General features: G+C 40.0%; 1 protein-coding gene and 1 pseudogene across 13 annotated transcripts in view; both read right to left on the minus strand.

Annotated features, from left to right (window-relative positions):
- The window catches only part of ZMYM4 (zinc finger MYM-type containing 4), a 161,057-nt gene that overhangs the window by 64,167 nt on the left and 78,854 nt on the right, over positions 1-18,036 (minus strand).
- Positions 4,785-6,009, minus strand: LOC100428891 (large ribosomal subunit protein uL18 pseudogene; annotated as a pseudogene).

Genomic DNA, 18,036 nt, shown 5'->3' on the forward strand with positions numbered 1-18,036 from the left:
TGTAGTCAGAACATTGAGTTCTACAGTACATGAGAAGTCAATACTAAGAAGTAACATTGTAAGCAACTTTCCATATCACTACATTTACTTAGTTAGTTGGTTCATTTTTTGGGACAGGATCTGGCTCTGTCAACCAGGCTGTCGTGCAGTGGCATGATCTCAGCTTATTACAACCTCCGCCCTGGGACTCAAGCAATCCTCCCACCTCAGCCTTGAGTAGCTGGGATTACAGGCGCACGCCACCACATCCAGCTAATCTTTGTATTTTTTGTAGAGACCCAGTTTGGTCTTGAACTCCTGAGCTCAAGCAATCTGCCCACCTCAGTCTGCCAAACTGCTGGGATTCTCAAATCCCATGAGCCACTGCACCCAGCCCCTTATCACTACATTTAAATTCAGGATATAGTATTTGAAGAAAAGGGTAGTCATATCGAAAAATGAGATCCCTAACTCACATCAAAAAAATTTTACACATGTATCTAAGTTTAGGCATAAAGAAATAAAACAGTAATATTAAATATAAACTATGGAAGAATTATTTTAATAATATTAAAGAAACAATGGAAGAATTATTTTTGAGTCACAGAAAGAAGCCTTTCTAATAATGACCAAAAATAATCCAGAATAAAAGATCAAGTTATAAATAAAAATATAAAAGATCAAATGTGACTTTAAAACTGGCTAGAGATGAGAAAACACAAACCAAATCAAAAAGATAAAAAGATAAACTAATTTAAAAGGTTTTATTTCCCCGGGCACGGTGGCTCACACCTGTCATCCCAGCACTTTGGGAGGCTGAGGCAGGCAGATCACAAGGTCAGGACTTAGAGGTCAGCCTGACCAACATGATGAAACCCCGTCTCTACTAAACATACAAAAATTAGCCGGGCATGGTGACGCGCGCCTGTAATCCCAGCTACTCAGGAGGCTGAGGCAGAAGAATTGCTTGAACCAGGGAGGCAGAGGTTACAGTGAGCCAAGATTGCACTACTGCACTCCAGCCTGGGCGACAGCGTGAGACTTCGTCTCAAAAAAAAAAAAAAGTTTTTATTTCATTTTATATCACAAAGGGTAATTTCCTTAAAAGATAAAAATAGGACCTATAGTTCAGTAAAGATATAGACAAACAACCAAATACATATATAAAAGCAAAGGGTTCAAACAAACTTTTCAGAGACAGTAAAATACTAAGGTTCAACAAGAGAAATGCAAACTAATAAAACAATGAGATACCATGTTCACACAGTAAGTTGGTAATAACAAAAAGTTTTGATAAAAGTCTTGCAGCTGGCCGGGCGCAGTGGCTCATGCCTGTAATCCCAGCACTTTGGGAGGCCAAGGCAGGCGGATCATGAGGTCAGGAGATGGAGACCATCTTGGCTAACATGATGAAACCCCGTCTCTACTAAAAATACAAAAAAATTAGCTGGGCGCGGTGGTGGGCACCTGTAGTCCCAGCTACTCAGGAGGCTGAGCCAGAAGAATGGCGTGAACTCGAGACACAGAGATTGCAGTGAGCTGAGATCGCACCACTGCACTCCAGTCTGGACGACAGAGCTAGACTCTGTCTCCAAAAAAAAAAAAAGAAAAGAAAAAAAAAAGTCTCGCAGCTATGCTATAGGCCAAAATTGGGAAACTATGGCCCAAGACTAAAATACATACAAAGAAAGTTCAAAATATTTACCATCTGGCCCTTAACAGAAAAACGTTTGCCTACTCCTGCAGTCAAATGCTACTGGTAGGAATGCAAACTGGTACAAAACTAATAAAGAGCAATTAAGTAATATTTTTGATACTTTGAATACACAGAACTCTTGACCCAACAATTCAATTCAATTTTTTTTTTTTTTTTTTTTTTTTTTTTTGAGACAAAGTTTCACTCTGTCACCCAGGCTGGAATGCAGTGGCGCCATCTTGGCTTACCGCAACCTCTGCCTCCCGGGTTCAAGTGATTCTCCTGTCTCAGCCTCCTGAGTAGCTGGTATTACAGGCACCTGCCACCATGCCCGGCTAATTTTTTTTATTTTTAGTAGAAACAAGGTTTCGCCATGTTGGCCAGGCTGGTCTCAAACTCCTGACCTCAGGTGATCCACCCGCCTTGGCCTCCCAAAGTGCTGGGATTATAGGCGTTAGACACCATGCTCAGCCCAACAATTCAACTTTTACAAATTCATCCTGCAAATATAATCTCACAAGACAGTGATGAAAAAGAGCATTTATAGCAGAAAAAGACTGAAAATAGCATATGTGTTCATCAGTGAGGCTAACTTAATTATAGCACACACCTCTAATGGAATATTATATAGCTGTTAAACAGAATGAGGTAGCTTTATGAATTCCCAAGATATGTTAAGTGAAAAAAATTTTTTTAATCTTCAAAATGCACTGGAGATTTACAGCTTTCTCAGAGATGTCAATTTCTTTTTTTTTTTTTCTATCTTTCTTTTCTTGAGACAGAATCTTGCTGTCACCCAGGCTGGAGTGCAATGGCATGATCATGGCTCACTGCAGTCTCAACCTCCTGGGCTCAGGTGATCCTCCCATCTCAGCCTCCCAAAAAGCTGAGACCACAGATGTATGTCACCACATTCAGCTAATTCTTTTTTTATTTTTTGTGGAGACGGGAGTTTCGCTACATTGCCCAGGCTGGTCTCAAACTCCTGGGCTCAAGCACTCTTCCTGTCTTGACCTCCCAAGGTTCTGGGATTACATGAGCCACAGAACCTGGCCTCAGAGATGGCAATTTCTAACAAAGCAACTGATTTGAATGAGCAATTTTGGTACTTACACAATAAATCTGTAGACTGCATAAAATCTTATGCAATTAAAATATAAGTACTAGTTACATTACTTAACTGAATCAGAATTTGTCTCATCCTTGTGATCCCTATAACCAAATAAAAGAAACAGTTTCTGTTTCTCAGAGCTTATATCAAGAGAACAAAACAGAACACTATGATCACAGTAGCTGAAACACCTGAAAGCACAAATTTCTCATGGAAGATTTCTGGCTTTTAGACACTATGACTATGCTTGGCGCGTATGAGGAAAAGCAAGGATGGTATGGCTGGAATTGCATATATGATAGGAAGAGAGATAAAAAAAATGAGAAAACAGAAACAGAGGATAGGTCTATTAGGAAACTGCAAGCAATACGAAAAAATTGCAATGTATGTAAGTGTAAAAGGAAGTTGTTAGAAGACTCTACAGACAAATTAACATAATTTATGTTTTACAAGGATCATACATTTTACACATAGCTTCTGTGTACTATGAAGTGTTCAATGTTATAGGGAGCAGAAGAATGGAAGCAGGAAGACCACTTAGGACCACTTAGGAAGCTACAATAACCCAAGGAAAAACTGGTAGTAAAACCCAAGGTAAAAATAATGGTGGATGTGAAGAATAGTAGTCAGATGTGGATATATTTTCAAGGTAGAGGCACTGCCTGATATGTATATGAGATGCTGGGTATGAAAGGAGTCAAGAACAACACAACAGGGTGTCATTTCTTGAGACAGAAACACTAAGGGAGGACCACACTGAAAGAGGGAGAATGAATAATTTGGTTTTGGGATGGCAGACTTTGATATCCTTCTTAAATCTTCAAATGGAGATATCAAGAAGGCAGCTGGATATATTAGCCTGTAGTTAAGAGAAGACTGGCCAAGTAATGAGACATAAATTTGGGACTCATCAATGAAGAGATGGTACTTAAAATTCATGAGACTAGATAAGATCACCTAGTAAGTTTATTTACTATAGATGGAAGACAGCTGAGAGTCCAGACATACTTCAGTACTGCAAAATCTGGTCGAAATGAAGGAGTCAGAAAAAGACACTAAGAAGAAACAGCTAATAGAGTAGGAGAAAAATGAGGAGGCTGGTGTCATAGAAACTAATGAAGAAAACAGGAGGGAGTGACTTAACCATAATGAATGCTGCTGAGATGACTGATAAAATGAAGACTGAGAACTTAACTTCTAACTTGACAACAGCTACATCAGTGGGAAAATGAGTATGCAAGTCAGAGTGGAGTGATCCCAATACAGATTGAGAGGAAATAACTTGAGAATCCTAGTATAAAATAATTCTTCAGAGGAACCGAAGGAACAGAGATAACTATTCAGAGGCCCTTAATAGAGGTTTTTTTTACTTTGGCCGTGTGTGTGTGTGTGTGTGTGTGTGTGTGTGTGTGTGTGTGCGCGCGCGCGCGCGCATGCACGTGTGCGCACTAATTTTTAAATTATTCGTAGAGATAAGGTCTTGCTCTGTTGCTCAGTCTGGTCTTGAACTCCTGGGCTCAAGTGATCCTCCCACCTCAGCCTCCCAAAATGCTGGAATTATAGGTGCAAGTCACTGTGCCCGGCCTATTTGTTTTTTTTTTAAATAGATTTTTTTTTAAGATTGAGAATATTACAGCTTTGTAGTATGCTCACAAGAAAGCTCTAATAAAGAGCAATGAGTTCAGGAGGAAAATCTGTGTGTAATAGAGACTGTGATCAGTAAAATGCAAATAGACTTAGATTTTGCAAAAGGAGAATAAAGTTATTTTAAGTAATTTAAGAACAACATTTGTTTGATAATGAAAGTAAATTTCATACTTCGAGGTAAAGTCAACCGTCATTCTTTGTCCCTCTTATGCTTAGTCATTGTTTTAGCAGTATACTGATACTTCTAAGCTATATCCAACAAACATTTCAAGGTATAACCACCAACTAAGGAATTCAACTATCATAAATAAATATTGTGAAATATTCTAATATATTAACTCCTCCTGCACATTTTTGTTTTCCTTTTTTTTTGGGTTTTGTTTCTTGTTGTTGTTGTTGCTGTCCAAAAAGTTTATTGTCTTTATCTGAAAAATCCTCATAGAAAATTGTTTGGTTTAGCTCTCAGCACCCCGCTCCTGAGCTCTGAGGAAGTTTGCCTTCTTTTGAGTTACCCAATCTTTCTTCTGAGCAAGGGATATTTTGGCATGGTTCCACCTCTTCTTTTTAACTTCTTTCTTGGGCTTCTTTTCATAGACTGGATTCTCTCGTATAGGAGCATGAGCTTTCTTATACATCTCCTCCATCATGTCTGAAGTTATGCTGTTCTTTACGTATTGAGAGAACTGTTTCTTGTAAGCATCTTCCCATTCTTTCATTAAGTAGTTCATGTAATCTGCAACATCCTGGCCCATGATGTGCTTCTGGTGTACTTCTGCATTAAATTACTTGCTTTCAGAATCATAACCAGGGAGTCATTTGGTACTGTGAGGGATAGACAAGCCTCCATCCACAGCGCTCTTCAGGGCACCCAAAACTTTATTGCCAGTGTTAGTTCTGGCAAGGCCTGCATCCAAATAGCAAGTAACGGCACCTGGCTGACCATGACTGTTTTCCACATTGTATTCATCACCAGTCACCTCCACTTGGCATTCACAGATCTTGTCCATGCCAAACCTATTCAAAAGTCTGCGGGCCAACAGCAGGCCAATACAATATGCTGCAGCATAATTTGTCAGGTCAACCTTCACACCGTATTTTGGCAGTTCATTTGCATATGCTGCGCAGACTATCATATCCCCCTCTATACGGGCATAAGCAATCTGACAAATGATACCTCTGTTTGTTACACGAATTATCATCCTGTATTTATGGGTTTTGTATTTATTTTTATTCTGCATCACCAAGCGTTTCCAAGCATAGTAATCAGTTTTACCCTCTCGTCATCTTCTAAATTTCACTTGGTATCTCTTAAAGTAAGCCTTATTCTTAATAACTTTAACAAACCCCATCCTGCAGAAGAGAGACCTGAGTCCGCGGCTCGACAGAGACCTGCGGGCCCAGCAGCACTGGGAGGGGGAAGGGCACATTTTTGTTTTTTTGTGTTTTTTTTTTTTGAGACGGAGTCTCGCTCTGTCACCCAGGCTGGAGTGCAGTGGCCGGATCTCAGCTCACTGCAAGCTCCGCCTCCCGGGTTCACGCCATTCTCCTGCCTCAGCCTCCCGAGTAGCTGGGACTACAGGCGCCCGCCACCTTGCCCGGCTAGTTTTTTGTATTTTTTAGTAGAGACAGGGTTTCACCGTGTTAACCAGGATGGTCTCGATCTCCCGACCTCGTGATCCGCCGGTCTCGGCCTTCCAAAGTGCTGGGATTACAGGCTTGAGCCACCGCGCCCGGCCCACATTTTTGTTTTTAATCAAAGCATAATTTTCAGAAATAAACTAGTATTAATAGTAATTTTGGCCGGGCGTGGTGGCTCACGCCTGTAATCCCAGCACCTTGGGAGGGTGGAGTGGGCAGATCACCTGAGGTCAGGAGTTCGAGACCAGCCTAGCCAACATGGCAAAACCCCATCTCTACTAAAAATACAAAAACCAGCTGGGCGTGGTGGCACATGCCTGTAATCCCAGTTACTAGTGAGGCTGAGGTGGGAGAATCACTTGAACCTGGGAGGCAAAGGTTGCAGTGAGCCAAGATCGTTCCATTGCACTCCAGCCTGGGCAACAGTAATTTCAACTTTAGAAATCATGGTTCTCTAACAATTCCTTGCGATTACTACCTTTTTTCTTTTTTTAGATGGAGTCAGGAAGATCACTTGAGCCCAGGAGTTTCAGATCAGCTTGGGCAACATAGCATGAGACCTCGTCTCTACAAATAAAATTTAAAAACAAGCCAGGCATGGTGGCACGCACCTGTAGTACCAGCTACTCAAGAAGCTGAGGCAGGAGGATCACTTGAGCCTAGAGTTCAAGGCTGCAGTGAGTTATGATTACGTGACTGAACTCCAGCCTGGGTGACAGAGACTCTGTCTTTAAAATAAATATATATATTAAAAAATGAAAAACAAAAATTATATAAATTAAAAAATGAAAAACAAAAACAAGGTAATTGCAGTTTGTTTTAAATAAAAGCTTAAGTTAGCACTGTGCTTTGCCACAGAAATTTTTTTTTTTTTTTTTTAAAGACAGAGTCTTGCTCTGTCTCCCAGGCTGGAGTGCAGTGGTATGATCTCAGCTCACTGCAACCTCTGCCTCCCAGGTTCAAGCAATTCTCCTGCCTCAGCCTCCCAAGCAGCTGGGATTACAGGTGCCCACCACCACGCCTGGATGATTTTTTTGTATTTTTAGTAGAGATGGGGTTTCACCATGTTGGCCAGGCTAGTTTCGAACCCCTGACCTCAAGTGACCCGCCCATCTCAGCCTCCCAAAGTGCTAGGATTACAGGCATGAGCCACCGTGCTCGGCCACTGTCACAGAAACATTTCTAAGAGATGATCTGACTATTACTGCTACTCAAAAAAATATAATTTCCTAAATAATAAAAACCCCTTTATAAGATCACCATGTAATTCAACAGTCAAAGCCAAGGATCATTAAAAATGAAATATAAATGCCTTAAACGTTTATTTTTACTTGGACATACAAAAGCACATTTACCAATCATTTAATATCAGTCAAGATTTTCATAATGGCTATGCTAATATGTCTTTCTTAGCTAAACCACAGGCGGGACACCATAGCTCACACCTGTAATCCCAGCACTTATGGAGGCTGAGGCAGGCAGATCACTTGAGGTCAGGAGTTCGAGATAAGCCTGGCCAACAGGGCAAAACTCCGTCTCTACTAAAAATACAAAAATTAGCCAGGTGCATGCCTGTAATCCCAGCCACTCAGGAAGCTGAGGCACGAGAATTGCTTGAACCCAGGAGATGGAGGTTGCAGTGAGCCAAGATCACACCACTGCACTCCAGACTGGGCAACAGAGGGAGACTCTATCTCAAAAAAAATGAAATAAAAATAAATCACAACCATATAGGCCATCTTCATGACTGCAATCTGAGTTTCTTTAAAATGGAGGGAGAAAGTAAAGACACTTGCACATCCATGTTTTTACTCATTTGCTTAGTTTTTCTAAAGCATTCACATTTTCACAGAAGCAACAGTTTACTTTTCAAAGTAACATTTCACTAGTGTAAAAAAATGTACAAGTAAACTTATATAACTACAATGCCGAGTAATAATAAAGTTTGGGAACAAACACAATAAATCCTGGTAAGTATGCTGAATTGTGTGGCTGCGTCTAAAACTACCAGATGCTCCTCAACAGCCACTCTAGTTTTCTCCTTTAGTGACAGACCCTGATTCTTATCAGAGAACATTTACAATAATAGAAAAATGGTTAAGTCTTATGTATTCCTAAACTGAAAAAGAATCATAGTTATTAATACAGCAATAACCAAACGAAAACTCTACCTGAGAATGGGATAATAACTACAATGTAGTAACTCAGTCTTCTTTCAAGTTGCAGGGATGGACACATTAAGGAACCAGTATTTTTTTTTTTTTTTTTTTTTTTTTTTTTTTTTTTGAGACGGAGTCTCGCTCTGCCGCCCAGGCTGGAGTACAGTGGCCGGATCTCAGCTCACTGCAAGCTCCGCCTCCCGGGTTCACGCCATTCTCCTGCCTCAGCCTCCGGAATAGCTGGGACTACAGGCGCCCGCCACCTCGCCCGGCTAGTTTTTTGTATTTTTTAGTAGAGACGGGGTTTCACCGTGTTAGCCAGGATGGTCTCAATCTCCTGACCTCGTGATCCACCCGTCTCGGCCTCCCAAAGTGCTGGGATTACAGGCTTGAGCCACCGCGCCCGGCCAGAACCAGTATTTTTTTAATGGGTTAGAACAGAAAGCGAAGTGTATCATATAGAATGACAATAAGCAATGCTACAAGAAATGTTTGTGTACACACAGAGATACACATCTACATGTCTCAATGTAAAATATATTTCTAACAGTGTTTCAAATATTTTTTAAAGTTTGAAACCAGTGAATATTTAGATCAATCTGATTTTATAGCTTACCAAAAGGTGATAAATACTGAAACTTGATACATTGCTGATAGAAATGAATTTTATTTTTACCAACTTTAATAGTCAACTTATGCACTAAGGCTTTAAAAATTATGAATTTGAAGTACAGTATAAACCATTTTATAAAACAAATAATTGTTTTTCAATATGAGAACTACTACAACAGACTTTACTTTTTAGAATGATCCCTGTTATTTCTAGTGTTCTGGCAGCAATGATCAAGAAGATTAGAGATATCTATAAACTGATAAAACATTCAGCAATTACCTAAAAACTGTCAAAAGTCTATTAAAACTGAAGCACATCACTGTAATAAACTATCATCTTCCTGAGTAAAATTTTCATATCTTATTACATGTCAGTATTTCAAAGAACATATTACTTTTGTAAGCAGAATAACATAATATTTAAATAAAATAATAAATACAAAAGTCATTTTTGCCAATAATTGCAGAAGCACAATACGACAGAGATATGGGGAGACAGTACCAACTACCCAACTGTACCCCAATCTTTAGCCCCATAAGCATTCCTACGATTCTTCCTTCTAATTCCAAACTTTCTGTAACATAGTTCTGTTACTTAGAAAACAAAAATCTGTATTTTCACCTTCTCTCTTGTCACAGCAGATTTAGCTGATACCCCTTTCTATTCAGATAAACAAGAATCTGTATAAGCCCTAAACCTAATTTTTAACCCTACCCCTCATAATCCAGGAAAAAAAAAAAGAAAGAAAGAAAGCAATGTTAAAATATTCCTTTATTAAAGGCTTTACAACTGTAGAGACAGGGTAACTTGTACTTTTTTTCCCTCAATGGCATCAGTAAGTTTACAACAACTTCATTTTTTTACTCTGATAAGTTCATTAACAGAATAGACCACTTCTGCTAGAGTTCATACTATCTGCAAAAATGGTCAATAGAGATTTTTTTGAAAATAAAAATAGAAGGCTGGGTGCAGTGGCTCACGCCTGTAATCGCAGCACTTTGGAAGGCTGAGGCCGGGAGATTACCTGAGGTCAGGAGTTCAAGACCAACCTGGCCAACATGGTGAAACCCTGTCTCTACTACAAATACAAATAATAGCCAGGTGTGGTGGTGTGCGCCTGTAATACCAGCTACTCGGGAGGCTGAGGCAGGAGAACTGCCTGAACCCAGGAGGTGGAGGTTGCAGTGAGTCGAGATAGCACCATTGCACTCCAGCCTAGGTGACAAGAGCAAAACTACATCTCAAAATAAATACATATATATAGAGGAAGTCCTACTTAAACAATTTTATCCAGGGCCTATTTCTGGATGGCTCTAAGCTAAGAATGATTTTACATTTTTAAAAGGTCGTAAAAAGAAGGATAAGGAGAATGCAAAAAAGTCATATTTGTTGGTCACAGCCAAGAAAGCTTAAATATTTACTATTTGGCCCTTTAGGAAAAAGGTTTGCTAACACTCCATCTATAGAAATGTTGCTATGTGTGGTTCACACAGTACAACTGGCGTTATGGTAGAGAAATAATATTGAGTTACATAGGCTTAGAAAGTTACTTAGGGAAATTATCTATAGAACTATTTCTTCCCTTTTTTTTTTTTTTTTTTTTTTGAGATGGAGTCTCACTTTGTGACCCATGCTGGAGTACAGTGGCATGATCTTGGCTCACTGCAACCTCCGCCTCCTAGGTTCAAGTGATTCTCCTGCCTCAGCTCCCTCAGTTGCTGGGATTACAGGCATATGCCATCACGCCCAGCTAATTTTTGTGTTTTTAGTAGAGGAAGGGTTTCACCATATTGGCCAGGCTGGTCTCGAACTTCTGATCTCAGGTGATCTGCCCACCTCAGCCTCCCAAAGGGCTGGGATGATAGGTGTGAGTCACAAAGTCTGGCCTCTATAGAACTATTTCTGAGTTAAATTCAAAATCATACAGAAATTGTAAGTTAGGCACTAGTTACAATATTGAAGACTGATTATAAAACATTCCACTTCCAGCCACCATGGTGCAGTACTGGTTCCAAAATAACCCTCCTGCTGCTAATAACTAAAAAAATCAAACAAAATATGAAATACCTCTTTTCAGTCTATGGATGAGAAGTAACACAAGATTGTGATCATGGAGAAAAAGGAAACAAATGAAGTCAGCCCTAGGTTCACCAAAGCCTGGGAACATGTAGCAAACACCAGTAAAGAAAGAGAAAATTCAAAACAGAGCACAGCAGTCTCACTAAGCCAAGGAGACTAGAGGCAGAAGCTGGAGAAAGCTGCAGCAGCTGGTATCTGCAAGACATATTACCAGAGAAAAGACAAATGCACAGAGAAAGAGCACTAAAAATTATTTGGCTCAATAGTAATCTACACATGCACTGAGTGAAATCCTCACTAGGAACAGAACAACTATCAGGGAACTACAAGCAGAAAATTACCAGTGTTGATACAAAGATGAGGAGACTTTTGAAATCCGATTAACCTGAATGATGAGACCTTGTCACTAAGTGAACTGGCACAATCACACAATGAAATATTATTCGGGGCTTAAAAGAAAAGAAAGCTACCAACCCATGAAAGAAACTTAAATACACGTTACTAAGTCAAAGAAGCCGATTTCAAAGGACTACATACTGTATGATTTCAACAAGACATTCTGGAAGAGGCAAACTGATGGAGACAGTAAACAGGCCAGTGATTGACAGGGGTTAGGGGAAATGAGGGATGAAAAAGTGAAGCACAGAGGATTTCTAGGGCAGTGAAACTATTCTCTATGATACATACTATAATGGTGGATACAGGTCATTATACATTTGTCAAAACCCATGGAATGACCAATACCAAGAATAACCCTAATGTACACTATGGTAATTGAGTGATGACAATATATCTCAATGTAGGTTCTTCAATTACAACAAACAAAACACTACAATTCAGGATGTCCATAGTGAGGGAGGCTGGGTAGTAAGGAGGGGAGATAGGAAAACTTTCTGTACTTCCCACTTAATTTTATTATGAACCTAAAATTGCTCTAAAAAGTAAAGTCTACTTAAAAAGAAGAAAAAGAGACCTTGTCAAACACCTGGGACAATCAGTAAAGCCCTCTGAAATGTCACACATTAAGAACAGGGCTAGCTGGATGCTGTGGCTCACACCTGTAACCCTAGTAATTTGGGAGGCTGAAGTGGGCAGATCGCTGGAGCCCAGAAGTTCAAGACCAACCCGAGCAACATAGAGCGATATTTCATCTCTAGTAAAAATTTAAAGATAGTTGGGCATGGTAGTCCGTGCCTGTAATCTCAGCTACTCATAAGACTGAGGAAGGAGATCTGCTTGCGCTCAAGAGGTCTCGGCTGCAGTCAGCTATGATTATGTCACTGTACTTCAGCCTGGACAACAGAGTGAGACCCTATCATTTTTATTTTTTTTTCTGATATGGAGTCTTGCTCTGTTGCCCAGACTGGAGTGCAGTGGCACAATCTCGGCTCACTGCAACCTCCGCCTCCTGGATTCAAGCGATTCTCCTGTCGCAGCCTCCCGAGTAGCTGGGACTACAGGCGGCCGCCAACACGCATGGACAATTTTTGTATTTTTAGTAGAGATGGGGTTTCGCCATGTTAGCCAGGCTGGTCTCGAACTCCTGCCTTCAGGTGATCCACCTACCTTGGTCTCCCAAAGTGCTGAGATTACAGGCGTGAGCCACCATGCCTGGCCGAGACCCTATCTTTTAAAGGGAGAAAAAAAAAATAGGGCTAAACTACAGTAAAGACAACCCTAGAGCTGCCCTCACAAGGTTAAAAAACAAGTCTCAAAAAGATCAAGCTAATCCAAAACTAACTGCATGTCAGAACAAAGTTCAACACTCCTTAAAGAAAAAACAATCAAGGAAAACATGAAATGGATAAAGAGAAAAGCAGAAAATATATATGCATAATATATATAATATAAATATATATTTACATATGTGTAATATACATACAAAATTTATATATGTAATTTACATATATATACATAATATACATATTTATTATACGTGTGTGTGTGTGTGTATATATGTGTTTTAGTTTTTTTTTGAGACACCTCTCGCTCTGTCGCCCAGGCTGGAGTGCAGTGGCATGATCTCGGCCCAGTGCAATCTCTGCTTCCCAGGTTCAAGGGGTTCTCATGCCTCATCCTCCTGAGTAGCTGGGATTACAGGCGCCTGCCACCACACCTGTCTAATTTTTTGTATTTTTAGTAGAGACGGGGTTTCATCATGTTGGCCAGGCTGCTCTCGAACTCCTGACCTCAAGTGATCCACCTGCCTTGGCCTCCCAAAGTGCTGGGATCAGGCATGAGCCACTGCCCCTGGCCTGAAAATATATTTTTTTAAAAAGGAACTTCCAGAACTAACAAATACAGTATCTAAAATGAAAATTTACTAGATGGGTTAATAGTAGATTTGACAATACAAAAAAAAAAAAAATAACAGCAAAAGAAGACAGGGTAATAAAAACTATACAGACAGAAGCACAGAGAGAGAAAAAGAAAAGGCTGAAAACAAAGAGAACATCAGACCTAAAATAAGAATTTACTCAATCAAATTAAACCCAAAGTAGAAGGTACAATAAAGAATACAATCTATGTAATAGAAGATGGATCATTAACAGAGAAAAATTAATAAAACCAAAAGAAAGATTTTTGAAAAAAAAATTGATAAACATCTAGACAAAGACCATTAAAAAAAGAGAAAAATATAAACAACCAATAAGCACATGAAAAGATGCTCAACATCACAAATCCTTAGAGAAAAGTGTATCGAAACCACAATGACATACCACCTTGGACCCAGTAAGATGGCTATTAATCAAGAAAGAAAAGAAGAGAAAAAGGGACAGAGGGACAGAGGGACAGAAGGATGGAAGGAAGAAAGGATAGAAGTTAGGAAGGGAAAGGAAAGGGAAGGGAAGACAACAGAGGGGAAAGGAAAGGAAGGAAGGGAAAGGAGGGAAGGGAAGGAGGGAGAGAGGGAACAAGTGTTGGCAAAGATGTAGAGAAATGTAAAACCTTGTGCACTATAGATGCAAATGATTTAACATGGTGCAGTTGCTATGGAAAACAGTGGCAGTTCCACAAAAAAATTAAAAAATAGAATTATCATATGACCCTCAAAAGAAGTGAATGCAGGATCTCAAAGAGATTATCTGTGCTCCCATGTCCATAGCAGCCTTATCCACAATAGCTAAAAGGTGGAAGAAACCCAAGTGTCCAACTACAGATAAACAGATAAAATGTGGCATATACATACAATGGAATATTATTCAGCCTTAAAAAGGAAAGGAATTCTGACGCATATTACAAAATGGATGAACTTTGCAGACATTATGCTAAGTAAAATCAGCCCAAATAAAGATAAATACTGTATGATTCCACTTACATAAGATTCAGAGTAACTGAATTCATAAAGACAAAGTAGAAGAGTGATTGCCACAGGCTGAAAGAAGAGAGAAATTTTGAGTTGGGAAATTGGGTGTACAGTTTCAGTTTTGCAAGATGAAAAGCATTCTAGAGACTGATTGTACAACAATGTAAACAGTTAATGCTACTGAACTGCACACTTAGAAATGGTGAAGATGGTAAATTTCATTTTATGTATATTTTACTACAATTAAAGGTTTTAAACATATTTTTAAGAAGTAATATAGGAGGCTGGGTACAGTGGCTCACGGTTGTAATCCCAGCACGTTGGGAGGCCGAGGCACGCGGATTGATTGAGCCCAGGAATTCAAGGCCAGCTTGGGCAGCATGGTGAAACCTCATCTCTACAAAACATACAAAAATTAGCCGGTGAAGTCGCATGCACCTGTAATCCCAGCTACTCAGGAAGTTGAGGCTGGAGAATCGCTTGAGCCTGAGAGACAGAGATGGCAGTGAGTCAAGATCGCACCATTGTGCTCTAGAGCCTGGGCAACAGGAGTAAAACCCTGTCTTTAAATAATAATAATAATACAGGGACTGGGGGAGGATACACATTACCAATACCAGGAACGAAATAAGGACTACAGATTTTATAGAAATTAAAAATAAACTAAGAAAATATTATAAACAACTGGAGGGCCATACAGTTTAAAATATTAACTTGATGGTAATACATAAGAATGATTAACAACTTTACAAAAATAAATGACAATTTAGCTTTGTGATATGCAACACAGTAGCCACATGACACTTGTGACTATTTAAACTTAATTCTAATTAAATTACACTTGATCTTAGCCAAGAGGCCGAGAAGCAATAAATGTAGTTAAACTAAAACTTCAGTTCTGCACTCATCACATTTCAAGTGCTCAACAGTCACGGGTACCAGTGGCTACCATACTTTCACTGTGTACAGACAGAACACTTCCATGATGATGCAGACTCTGACTGTGCAGACAGAGAAATGGCTTCAAAGGTGAAAATTACCAGAACTGACATGGAAGAAATAGAAAATCTGAAAAGCCCCAGGCCCAGATGTCTCCACTAGTGAATTGAGTAAATAAAACACTTAAGAAATAATAACCCATCTTATATGAACTCTTTAAGCAAATATGAGAAAGGAACACTTCCTAATTTTACACGGCCAATATTGCCCTGGAACTAAAACCAGGAGAAAACATTACATGAAAAATACACGCCAGTATCTTTCACAAACATAGGTGCTTAAAACATTAGCATAAATACTTAAAATATTGGCAAATTGAATATAGAAACACATAAAACGAATAATATAAGATTTATCCCATAAATGCAAAGTGAGTTTAATATTTTAAAATTCATCTTCATATTAACACATTAACGGAAAAAATAACATGGTCATCTCAGTAGAGAAAAACAACTGATAAAACTTAATACTCATTCATGGAAATATCTTTCAGTAAACTAAAAAGAGAAAAGGAGGTCTTCGATCTGAGAGAGGGCATCTATAAAAAAAAAATCAACATCTCATGGCCTACTTAATAGTTTAAGACTGAATCCTTTCCCCCTAAGTTGAAAAAAAAAGTTAAAAATCTCTCCTCTCACCACTTCTACTCAATATTGTAATAAAGATCCCAGCAGCTGGGCGCAGGGGCTTACACCTGTAATCTCAGCACTTAGGGAGGTCAAGGCAGGTGGATCACTTGAGGCCAGGAGTTCAAGATCAGCCTGGCCAACATGGAGAAACCCCATCTCTACTAATAATATAAAAATTAGTCAGGCACGGTGGCACACACCTGTAATTCCAGCTACTCAGGAGGCTGAGGCACAAGAATCGCTTGAACCCAGGAGGTAGAGGTTGCAGTGAGCCCAGATAGCGCCACTCCACTCCAGCCTGGGCAACAGGGCAAGACTGTCTCAAAAAAAAAAAAAAAAAAAAAAAAAAAAGGCCGGGCGCGGTGGCTCAAGCCTGTAATCCCAGCAGTTTGGGAGGCCGAGACGGGCGAATCACGAGGTCAGGAGATCGAGACCATCCTGGCTAACACGGTGAAACCCCGTCTCTACTAAAAAATACAAAAACTAGCCGGGCGAGGTGGCGGGTGCCTGTAGTCCCAGCTACTCGGGAGGCTGAGGCAGGAGAATGGCGTAAACCTGGGAGGCGGAGCTTGCAGTGAGCTGAGATCCGGCCACTGCACTCCAGCCTGGACGACAGAGCCAGACTCCGTCTCAAAAAAAAAAAAAAAAAAGGAAAAAGAAATTTTCCATACTTATGGAAAGACTATATATACTTAAGGTGTTAATTTTCCCCCAAAGTAATCTAGAGATTTGATGTAACTCCAAAATCTCTGTGGATTATTCTAAAATTTACACATTGACTCTAAAATGTATGTGTAACTACAAGAGACATGAAAAGCCAAAACAATTCATTTATTTATTTATTTATTTTTTGAGACAGAGTCTTGCTCCGTCGCCCAGGCTGGAGTGCAGTCGCACAATCTCAGCTCACTGCAACCTCCGCCTCCTGGGTTCAAGCAATTCTCTGCCTCAGCCTCCTAAGTAGCTGAGATTAGACGTGCCCGCCACCACATGAAGCTAACTTTTGTATTTTTTTTTTTTTTTTTTTGAGACGGAGTCTCGCTCTGTCGCCAGGGCTGGAGCGCAGTGGCCGGATCTCAGCTCACTGCAAGCTCCGCCTCCCGGGTTCACGCCATTCTCCTGCCTCAGCCTCCTGTGTAGCTGGGACTACAGGCGCCCGCCACCTCGCCCGGCTAGTTTTTTGTATTTTTTTTAGTAGAGACGGGGTTTCACCGTGTTCGCCAGGATGGTCTCGATCTCCTGACCTCGTGATCCACCCGTCTCGGCCTTCCAAAGTGCTGGGATTACAGGCTTGAGCCACCGCGCCCGGCCAACTTTTGTATTTTTTTTTTTTTTTTTTTTTTTTTTTTTTTTGAGACGGAGTCTTGCTCTGTAGCCCGGGCTGGAGTGCAGTGGCCGGATCTCAGCTCACTGCAAGCTCCGCCTCCCGGGTTTAGGCCATTCTCCTGCCTCAGCCTCCGGAGTAGCTGGGACTACAGGCGCCCGCCACCTCGCCCGGCTAGTTTTTTGTATTTTTAGTAGAGACGGGGTTTCACGGTGTTAGCCAGGATGGTCTCGATCTCCTGACCTCGTGATCCGCCCTTGTATTTTTAATAGAGACAGGGTTTCATCATGCTGGCCAGGTTGGTCTTGAACTCCTGACTTCATGATCTACCCACATCAGCCTCCCAAACTGCTGGGAATACAGGCGTGAGCCACTGTGCCTGGCCATGCCAAAACAATTTTTTAAAAAAAAAAACAGATCTAGATGACTTATACTAATATTTAAAGTCTGAAATTATTTCAAAGTGAAAAGTTCAAATTCAAATGCTTTTAAAATAAATTTTATTATCTAGAAGTTATAACTCAACAAAATATATTTAATTTTTTAAAAACTTCATTTACAATTGCCTAATTTGAAATATCTATGGATATAACAAAATAGGTACAAGATCTATACTTGGAAAACAACAAAACATTAAGTAAAATCAAAGAAGACCTAAATAAACTAAAAGACACATCATGCTCATGAACTGAAAGATTTATTACTATTTAGATATCAATTCTCCCTAAACTTATCTACAGACCCAACACAACCCCAACAGAAACTCCAGTAAGCTTTTTGGTAGAAACTGACAATCTGCTTCTAAAACGTATATGGAAGTGTAGAAGATCTAGGGTAGCAAACCAACTTTGAAAA

This window comes from Macaca mulatta, chromosome 1, assembly GCF_049350105.2.
Source record: "Macaca mulatta isolate MMU2019108-1 chromosome 1, T2T-MMU8v2.0, whole genome shotgun sequence".
Classification (NCBI taxonomy): Eukaryota; Metazoa; Chordata; class Mammalia; order Primates; family Cercopithecidae; genus Macaca; species Macaca mulatta.